Genomic DNA, 10792 nt, shown 5'->3' on the forward strand with positions numbered 1-10792 from the left:
ATGTTAACATTTTTGTCATTGCCCTTGTGTGGGGTATGATCCTTGGATGACATTTTGAAGAAAAAAAATTTTCCATACTCAACAAGGTTATTAAAGGATTTCTTCTTTGACTTTTTTTTGATAGCTTATTCACTCAAAAAATGAGCAGCTCGAAAGCTATCCCAAGTATAGGAGTTCAGTCGTGTAATAATTAGCCCAAAGGCCAGGTCATCTCCTCAGGGAATGCAGTTTAGTTTCAAAATTTGTGTAATTCTAAAAGAAATTAAGAAAAGACAAATTACTAAACACAGTTCAGATTCAGTTCCTGGATTTTTGGGATTTTTGTAATGAAACTGAAAACAATGTAAATCCTAACTGGAAATTTATCATGCATAAAAATAAATAAATAAATGCCAGATTCAATGCTAGAATAATGAAATAAACAAATCCTGCAATTATTCTATTAAATAAAAATACTAACTTTAAACATAAACCCAAACAAAAATAAACTATAACTAAATAAAAACACTAACTTCAATAGTAAAAATACCCAAAGAAAATATTTAAATGCTAACAAAGACTCCAAATAAGAAAAAACAAACTGAAGAATGACCCAAACAAATATTAAAGATTCAACGCAGGATTTAAAAAAAAAAACAACAACAATCTAAACTGAATAATTTAAACTAAAATAAAATTCCAACCACAACTTTTTACTACTTTTTACTAAACAAATAAACTAAAGAAAGGGAATAGAAGAGAGAGAAAGATTCAATTTAAAAACTAATTAACAATATTTAAATAACACGAAAATCAAACTAAATTTTTTATAATAAAAATAGATCCAACAATTGTTTAAGAAACAAATAAAAAAAATAGGGAGAGAGAGAGAGAGAGAGAGAGCTTAGCCATGAGGAGGGATGAAAGAGAGAGCTGCTATTGCTGCCTCCCTTTCTCTTGCCAACCTATCTATAAAAAAAAACTAAAGAAAACTTAAAGAAACCCTACCTAAGCTACTCTCCCTTGAGCTCCAATTCGGAGCCCCAAGGAAACACCAGCGCATGGGCCATCCAGCCCTCTCACGTGGTCACATCATTTAATGGGCCTTTATTCAAAAAAATTTTTTTTCCTTTTGTTAACACATGGTCAATTTTTCACTTTCAAACCCAATTTTGACTTAGTAAACGTCCGTATCTCTCAAAACTTGAAACAAAAAAGTTGTAGAACTCTTTCTCAAATTTTCTTACAATTTTGAATTGTCTCGATCGGAGCTTGTACGAGAAAGTTACGCCCATATTACAAAATAATGTTGAAATAGTCCATAAAACAGCATATGGTAACTTCACGTCTAATTTCAACCTTGATGCAGCCAGTATTTCTCAAAATGCAAAACATGAGAATTGTAGAGTATTTTATTATCTTTCTAAAACATCTTGAATCATTTGAATCGGAGGTTGAATGAGAGAGTTATGCACAGATCACAAAGTACCATCGATTTTTAGCTTCCAATAGTCACCCTGTAATAAAAAAATACCAAAAATTCATAAATTACTCAATAAAACCTAAATATTATAAATAAGACACAATGTTAAAATATTGAGAGTAATTAGGCATTTAATTAAAAAATATAATTTGTGATGCATGAATTAAAGCACCTAGTTACCCAATTTAAGCTCGTAATCAGTAGAAGAAAAATGGTCTACCATCCCTTTGGCCCATGATTGTTGCCTCAATTGAACTGTCAAACACTAAAGGGCCCAAACTCCAGTTAATAATTTTGTAAAAACTGACTTTAAAAAAGAACTAGTTTAAATTCATGCCCAAATGGGTTAACAAGTGGTAACTCATTATTGGGCTCATTTTGGGTACACTGGTCGGCCAAAGATGGCCACCCATCATATGATCAAAATATGATTGAAATTTCCATAAGACATTATCCACAATTAGGAGGAAAAATTCACGGAACATATATCATCAAAGGGTAGTCCATACATTATGCCCCCTTTTTTTTCTTTTTATTATTTTTTTAAATGGATTCTCAAAACCAATTATCGGTTCCCAGTCTTCCATACTGGCAAAACCATTTCCTACATCACTGCACAAAATGTAAGCAAAAATAGATAAAATTTGTGTTGGCTTTTTGAGTCCAATCCTTGGTTTTGATAATGAAAAACCGCAAGTTAGTAATTGATTACGCGCTTAAATTGCGTAATTAGGTGCTTTAATTCATGCATTGCGAATGATATTTTGTATTAAATGCCTAATTACTCTCAATATTCTAACATTGTGTTCTATTTATAAAATTTGGGTTTTATTGAGTAATGTATGAAATTTTGGTTTTTTTTTTTTACAGAGCAACTGTTGGAAGCTAAAAAAAACGACGGTACTTTGCAATCTGTGCGTAACTCTCTCATCCAACCTCTAATTCAGATGATTCAAGATTCTGTAGAAAGATAAGAAAATAATATACAATTTTTGTGTTTTTTGTTTTGCAAAATACTAGCAGCATCAAGGCCGAAATCAGACGTAAAGTTAGCATGCCGTTTTATGGATTATTTCAACAATTCTTCGTAATCTTGGCGTAACTTTCTCATCCGAGCTCCGATCAAATTGATTCAAAATTCTGGGAAAATCTGAAAAAGAGTTCTACATCTTTTTTGTTTTAATCTTTGAGATTTACAAGCTATAAGAGGGTCGAAAGTGGGCTTGAAAGAGGAGGGCAGTTCATGTACCTTTGAAAAAAAAAAAGAAAATCAAAAAATCAAAAAATGAGATTCGACCCAGCCATGCAGCCGGGTCATCTCAGAAGGTGAGGCGCTGGGTACATACAAAGGAAATACAAAAGAATGGAAAGAAAAAAAAAAGAAAGGAAAGAAAAGCAAGGAAAGAAAAGCAAAAGGAAAGGAATGGAAAAGTCAAAGGAGGGTTTCCTTGTGGAGGGAGCCATGTGCAAGAAGAGAGGAAGGGGGGCAGCGTGCACTGGCTAGAGGGAGAGAAGCAAGAGGTTGGCTATAGTCGCTACAACCTGGGAGTATTACTAGTTGGCAGGACATGGCAGAAAAATTTCTAGCTAAATTCTTTCCACCTGCAAAAACAGCTCAACTCAGGAGTGAGATTGGTCAATTCAAGCAACATGATTTTGAATCACTTTATGAAGCATGGGAAAGGTATAAAGATTTGATTCGACGCTGCCCACAACATGGATTGCCTGATTAGTTGCAAATTCAAATGTTCTATAATGGATTAAATGGGCAAACTCGGACTTTAGTTTATGCTGCATCTGGAGGAACTTTGATGTCAAAGACACCTGAGGGTGCTACTGCTCTTTTGGAAGAAATGGCCTCAAATAACTATCAATGGCCAACTGAAAGAACTATGGCTAAGAAAGTTGCTAGAATTCATGATTTGGAGCCATTTGCTGCACTTTCAACTCAAGTCACTTCTCTATCCCATCAAATTTCAGCTTTGACAACCCAGAGGATACCACAAGGTGCAGAATATGTGGCAGCTACAAGTAGGACAGATCCGAGCATTGGAGCGAGTCAAGAACAGGTTCAATACATCAATAATCGGAACTACAATTATCGTGGTGATCCTTTGCCACAATATTACCATTCAGGGCTTCGAAATCATGAGAATTTGTCTTATGAAAATACAAGGAATGTGCTGCAACCTCCTGCAGGATTTAAGAGTCATCAAGGTGAGAAGAAGATGTCACTTGAGGATGCCATGATATCTTTTGTTGAGGAGACAAAAGCAAGGTTTAAAAAGACAGATGCACGACTAGACAACATTGAGACTCATTGCAACAATATGGGAGCCACTATGAAGAACCTTGAAATGCAAATTGGGCAACTGGCCATGACTATAAATACCCAACAGAGAGGAACTTTTCCTAGCAACACAGAAGTGAATCCTAAGGAACAATGCAATGTCATCACACTTAGGAGTGGAAGAGAAATTGAGAAATCGCCAGCAAAGGAAACCATGTCCACACCTACAGCTAAAAATAATGGCCAAGGCAAGAATAAAGTGGAAGAAGACGAGATGGTGGATGACACACCAAGAGAGACTGACACGTCACCAACAATTTCATTTCCTGACAATCCTCCTATTCTCTCTACTCCACTTCCTTATCCTCAACATTTTCAAAAACAAAAATTAGATAAGCAATTTTCTAAGTTTTTGGATATTTTTAAGAAAATTCACATAAATATTCCTCTTACAGATGCCTTGGAACAAATGCCAAACTATGTCAAATTCCTGAAGGACATCATTTCAAAGAAAAGAAGGTTGGAGGAGTTCGAAACAGTGAAGCTTACTGAGGAGTGTAGTGCTATTCTTCAAAAGAAATTACCTCAAAAATTAAAAGATCCAGGGAGTTTTACTTTGCCTTGCACTATTGGAAATTTATTTTTTGATAAAGTTTTATGTGATCTTGGAGCTAGCATTAATCTTATGCCACTTTCTATTTGCAGGAAATTGGGACTTGGAGAGATGAAACAAACAACCATTTCTTTGCAACTAGCAAACCGATCCATCAAGTATCCACATGGAATCATAGAAGATGTATTGGTAAAGGTGGATAAATTTATTTTTCCTGCTAATTTTGTGGTGTTAGATATGGAGGAAGACCAAGAAGTTCCACTAATTCTTGGCCGACCATTTTTGGCCACTGGAAGGGCGTTAATTGATGTTCAAAAGGGTGAGCTCACATTGAGAGTAAACAAGGAAGAGGTCATATTCAACATCTACCAAGCCATAAGATTCCCAGAAGATCTAAACACTTGCTTTCGGGTAGATATCACGCAGCAATGTATAGAAGAAGCCTTTCAAGAAGTTGTACCAACCGATCATCTAGAACGGTGTATCACTACTTTATCCCATGTTTATGATTTTAATAATTCTACTATTTTCGAATCTGATTTACCTTGTGCTAGTAAGGAATTTCTACACTGTGTATTTGCTTTGGGAGCTTTGCAGCAGGTTACAACAGTTAGCAATGAAGTGGGGAGGATAGAACCTATGGTGGCAAAGACGGATTCTGGAATTTCTAAAGAAAAGATGCAGCAAACTACAACTCCAGAGTTGAAGCAATTACCTGAGCATCTTCTCTATGCATTCCTAGGGGATAATGACACCTTTCCAATGATTGTCGCTGCATCACTCACATCGGAAGAAGAGGAAAAGTTGCTGCGTGTGTTGAGGGAGCATAGGACAGCCTTGGGATGGACTATTTCTGACATAAAAGGTATAAATCCTTTAATTTGCATGCACAAGATTTTAATGGAGGAACTTCACAAACCGTCAATCGAGCACCAAAGACGATTAAATCCAGCAATGAAGGAAGTTGTGAGAGCTGAAATTTTAAAACTCCTCGATGCTGGAATTATTTATGCTATTTCAGATAGCCTATGGGTAAGTCCAGTGTAGGTTGTGCCAAAGAAAGGTGGAATGACGGTGGTGAAAAATGACAACAATGAGTTTATTCCTACAAGAGCAGTCACGGGGTGGCGTGTATGTATGGATTACCGCAAGTTGAATAAAGCAACAAGGAAGGATCATTTTCCACTTCCCTTCATTGATCAAATGCTGGATCGATTGGCCGGATATTTCTATTATTGCTTCTTAGATGGTTATTCGGGATATAATCAGATTGCCATAGCCCCCGAGGATCAGGAGAAAACAACATTCACATGCCCTTATGGAACATTTGCTTTTAGGAGGATGCCTTTCGGATTGTGCAATGCCCTGGCAACATTTCAGCGTTGCATGATGACTATCTTTTCTGATATGGTGGAAGAGATAATGGAAATTTTCATGGATGATTTTTCAGTTTTTGGTACATCTTTTGATCATTGTTTGCATAATTTAACCCTTGTTTTGCAGAGATGTGAAGATAAAAATCTAGTCTTAAACTGGGAGAAGTGTCATTTCATGGTTCAAGAAGGGATCGTGCTTGGCCATAGAGTGTCATCTAAAGGAATTGAAGTTGATCGAGCCAAAATTGCAATCATAGAAAAACTACCACCTCCAAAGAATATGAAGGGAATCAGGAGTTTTTTGGGACATGCGGGATTTTATAGACGGTTTGTAAAGGATTTTTCTAAACTCTCTAAACCTTTATGTAATCTTCTCAAAAAAAATTATGAATTTGACTTTAATGATGTTTGTTTGCAGGCCTTTAACGCAATCAAGGAGAAACTAATTTCAGCACCAGTTATGACTGCACCTGATTGGAGTCAACCTTTTGAAGTCATGTGTGATGCCAGTGACTTTGCAATTGGAGCAGTGTTAGGACAAAGGCAAGACAAACTGTTTAGGGCCATATATTATGCAAGCCGAACATTGAATGATGCTCAATTAAATTATACAACAACTGAGAAGGAGATGCTTGTTGTGGTGTTCGCTTGTGATAAATTTCGGTCTTACCTTATTGGTACAAAGGTGATAGTGTTCACTGATCATGCAGCACTTCGCTATTTATTTGACAAGAAGGATGTCAAGCCTAGGTTGATTCGTTGGATCTTGCTTCTGCAAGAATTTGACTTGGAGAATCGCGATAAGAAAGGGAGCAAAAATTTAGTTGCTGATCATCTCTCTCGGTTAGAGCAAGAGGAAGTAAGACCAGGCTCAACGATCCAAGAAGCATTCCCTGATGAGCAGTTATTTGCATGTGAGATCAAGCTTCCTTGGTATGTTGATATTGTAAACTACTTAGCTTGCAAAGTATTGCCACCAAATCTCACGTACCATCAAAGTAAGAAGTTTCTACATAATGTGAAATATTATCTTTGGGATGAGCCTTTACTATTCAAAAGATGCCCTGATCAAATCATCCAAAGATGTGTGCCAGAAGAAGAGATGCACGCCATTCTTCATCATTGCCATTCCTCATCATATGGAGGACACTTTGGAGCAACACGTACAGCAGCTAAGGTACTTCAAAGTGGCTTCTTTTGGCCTTCTATTTTCCGTGATAGTTACACTGTGGTGAAAACTTGTGACCGGTGCCAATGTATGGGAAATATTTCAAGACGTCAGGAGCTACCTTTGAAAAACATCTTAGAGGTTGAGTTGTTTGACGTTTGGGGAATAGATTTTATCCGTTCCCTCCTTCTTTTGGCTATGTTTATATCTTGTTAGTAGTTGATTATGTGTCAAAGTGGGTGGAAGCAATTGCTACAACAACAAATGATGCAAAGGTAGTGCTCAAATTTCTACATAAGAATATATTCACAAGATTCGGCACTCCACGAGCTATTATTAGTGATGAAGGGACTCACTTTTGCAACAAGTTATTTGACAATCTTCTTTCTAAATATGGTGTGAAGCATAAGATAGCACTTGGCTACCATCCTCAAACGAATGGCCAAGCTGAAATTTCAAATCGAGAAATCAAGAACATCCTTGAGAAGACGGTCAACTCTAATAGAAAGGATTGGGCAAAGAAACTTGATGATGCTTTATGGGCATATCGCACTGCTTTTAAAACACCTATTGGCATGTCCCCTTACCGATTAGTGTTTGGAAAAGCATGCCATCTCCTGGTGGAATTGGAGCATAAAGCCTATTGGGCTGTAAAGAAACTTAATTTTGATTTGAAGGCAGCAGGGGAAAAGCGACTTCTTCAATTGAATGAGATGGATGAGTTTAGGAATGATGCTTATGAAAATGTAAAAATCTACAAAGAACGTACGAAGAAGTGGCATGACAAGCAAATTCTCAGGCGTGAGTTTGCTCCAGGACAGCAAGTTCTACTTTTCATCTCACGATTAAAACTCTTCCCAGGTAAGTTAAGGTTAAGATGGACAGGTCCTTATACAATTGACAAAGTTTTCCCTTTTGGAGCAATAGACTTGAAGGACAAGACAGGGAACATATTCAGAGTGAATGGTCAGAGATTGAAGCACTACTATGGAGAACAAATGGAGAGGAACTGTGCATTTATTCCTCTTGGAGATCCTCATTGATGAAGGCTGAAACGTCTGGCTAGAGACGTTAAAACAAGCGCTTATAGGAGGCAACCCAAGGAGTTTTTCCTTTGTTTATTTCTTTTATCTTTATTACTTTATTAATTTATCTATGCACTTTTGAATAAGTTAGATTTTTTATGCAGGTTTATTTGGCACGAGTACAGAGCTGAAAACTTAATTCCTCTACGGATTCACCAATAAGTCAGGGAAGTTTCTTTCTTTTCTTCAATCTTTCTCATTTTTGAATAACATTGAAAAAAAAATGTGTGAATATGGATGATTAGGCCATGCGTGACCCTACTTATGCCCTTCATATACCTGCATATAACCTAGGAGTACACACTAGGTCATTTATGTGTAGTTTCTATTTATATGGCTAAACTAGGAATCGTAACTCATTGAAAGTTGATTAGTAGTGCAATTGTGTTAATCTGGCTATATAAACTCTTGTATCTACATGGTATCTCTTGAGGCTATAAAAATACACGTTCACGTGACTTGTAGCACTTAGGGTTCCTTGTGAACACTGAGAGAGCGCCCGTGGAGACTTTGACACCTTGTAAGGTACTGTTGAGCCATTTATCGCTCTTTTGAGTTTTGACATCAACTCAGAGTTCATGAAACTCAACTTTCCCTATTTTTTTCTGGATACTCTTTGTACACTAGTCTTGGTTTTTGAATTGCTAGCCTAGAGGTGAAATCTAGTGGGGAGATAAAAACTTAGGTCTTGTAGCCTACTCAAGATGTGAAGGCCGAACCACCCCTAGAAATAGATTTATTTCATGGACTCTTGTTCGAGCTTAATGCACATGGATGGTATGAAAACAATAAAAGAAGTGTTATGATTGTCCTAATTGACCATGAAAAGAAAGAAATTGAAAAATGAACAAAAGAAAGAAAAAGAGAAATAGAAATACCCTAGAAGAGGTGAAAGATTAATACCTGCTCCACACAACTACAACAAAAGTCAAGGACAAGACGCATGTTATCCACATATGAAGACTCTTCACACGCCTAATGCCTCAAATGTATTCACGCCTAGTTTGTGAATAAGTTGATCTAGGGTGGTCTCGGTTGGACAGGGCGAGTAGGTGAGAAGATGTTAGGGTGAAGGACCTGACACCTCCTGAATAGGCTTGATCCTTTTCAGACTAGTCCACTCCATACATTTAGCGTTTGTTCCTTGCAGTATGTCGGATGTTTGATCAAGACACTCCTCCTCACATACAATGAGTGAACCCATCCTTTTTGAGTGTTTTTTAGGGTATACCAGTTAGGCCGAGTCAAAGCGACAGTTCTTTAGGTGTCCACGAATATCCTGGGTGTAACGAGTCACACACATTACACGCGCTTCAAGATTTCACCTATTTATTCTTGAATTTATATGGCTACATTAACTCTGAATTATGCTCGCTGGTTAATTTTACGTGAGTTTACTATTCTTAATGGCTATATAATGATGAGATTTGCATAAATGACTTACTTCGGAGTTGCGTGAATTGGGTATGAATGAGTTTGTGTGTAATTTGGTGATATTCCTGTATGTGAAAGGGTATGGTTGTGTTGCCTGTGTATTCATTCATTGAAATTGGTATGACACCACCCTAAATTGCATTCACGTTATTTGCTAGGGACTAGCAAAACTTTAGTTGGGGGGTGTGATTACGCGCTTAAACTGCGTAATTAGGTGCTTTCATTCATGCATTGCGAATGATATTTTGTATTTAAATGCCTAATTACTCTCAATATTTTAACATTGTGTTCTATTTATAAAATTTTGGTTTTATTGAGTAATGTATGAAATTTTGGTTTTTTTTTTTTTTTTTTTTTACAGAGCAACTGTTAGAAGCTAAAAAAAACCGACGGTACTTTGCAATCTGTGCGTAACTCTCTCATCCAACCTCTGATTCAGATGATTCAAGATGCAGTAGAAAGATAAGAAAACAATCTACAATTTTTGTGTGTTTTTTTTTTGCAAAATACTGGCAGCATAAAGGCCGAAATCAGATGTGAAGTTAGCATACGCCGTTTTATGGATTATTTCGACAATTCTTCGTAATCTTGGCGTAACTTTCTCATCCGAGCTCCGATCAAACTGATTCAAAATTATGAGAAAAGCTGAAAAAGAGTTCTACATCTTTTGTGTTTTAAGCTTTAAGATTTACAAGATATAAGAGGGTCGAAAGTGGGCTTGAAAGAGGAGGGCAGTTCATGTACCTTTGAAAAAAAAAAAAAATCAAAAAATGAGATGTGACCCGGCCATGCAGCCGGGTCATCTCAGAAGGTGAGGCACTGGGTACATACAAAGGAAAGACAAAAGAATGGAAAGAAAAAAAAAAAAAAAAAGGAAAGAAAAGCAAGGAAAGAAAAGCAAAAGGAAAGGAATGGAAAAGTCAAAAGAGGGTTTCCTTGTGGAGGGAGCCGTGTGCAAGAAGAGAGGAAAAGGGGCAGCGTGTGCTGGCTAGAGGGAGAGAAGGCTGGACCATAGCAAAAAAGAAAAGAAAAGATTTTTCTTGAGGAGAAACATTATTTTGGGGGAGCTTCCTTGTGGTTTTCTTTTGGGGGTGCTGTGAGGATACACACACAGCTAGCAAAGGAGAGTTGGAAGCACGCAAAAATAATATCTTTTCAGAATCAGAAGGCGGCGAACAACTGCGGTGTTCGGGGTGTTCGTGACGCGCGACGGCGGTGCGGCGAGTGTTGATCTTTCTCGTACGCTCCAAATTGAAGAAAATATGGTGAAATCTGTTATGTTGGATTTAATTTTCGGAATGAACTAAATTTTTGAATTCTAGGAAAACGATGAAGCCAGTTTCGAACTATGCTTGCTCTTTGAT

At 37.0% G+C, this 10792-nt stretch overlaps 1 non-coding gene across 1 annotated transcript; it reads right to left on the minus strand.

Annotated features, from left to right (window-relative positions):
• Positions 1-3078: 3078 nt before the first annotated feature.
• On the minus strand, positions 3079-3185 carry LOC131145323 (small nucleolar RNA R71). Its single transcript, XR_009134106.1, has one exon. It is a non-coding gene; the product is annotated as a small nucleolar RNA R71 (small nucleolar RNA).
• Between the last annotated feature and the right edge of the window lie 7607 nt (positions 3186-10792).

This window comes from Malania oleifera, chromosome 12, assembly GCF_029873635.1.
Source record: "Malania oleifera isolate guangnan ecotype guangnan chromosome 12, ASM2987363v1, whole genome shotgun sequence".
In the NCBI taxonomy this organism is placed as follows: domain Eukaryota; kingdom Viridiplantae; phylum Streptophyta; class Magnoliopsida; order Santalales; family Ximeniaceae; genus Malania; species Malania oleifera.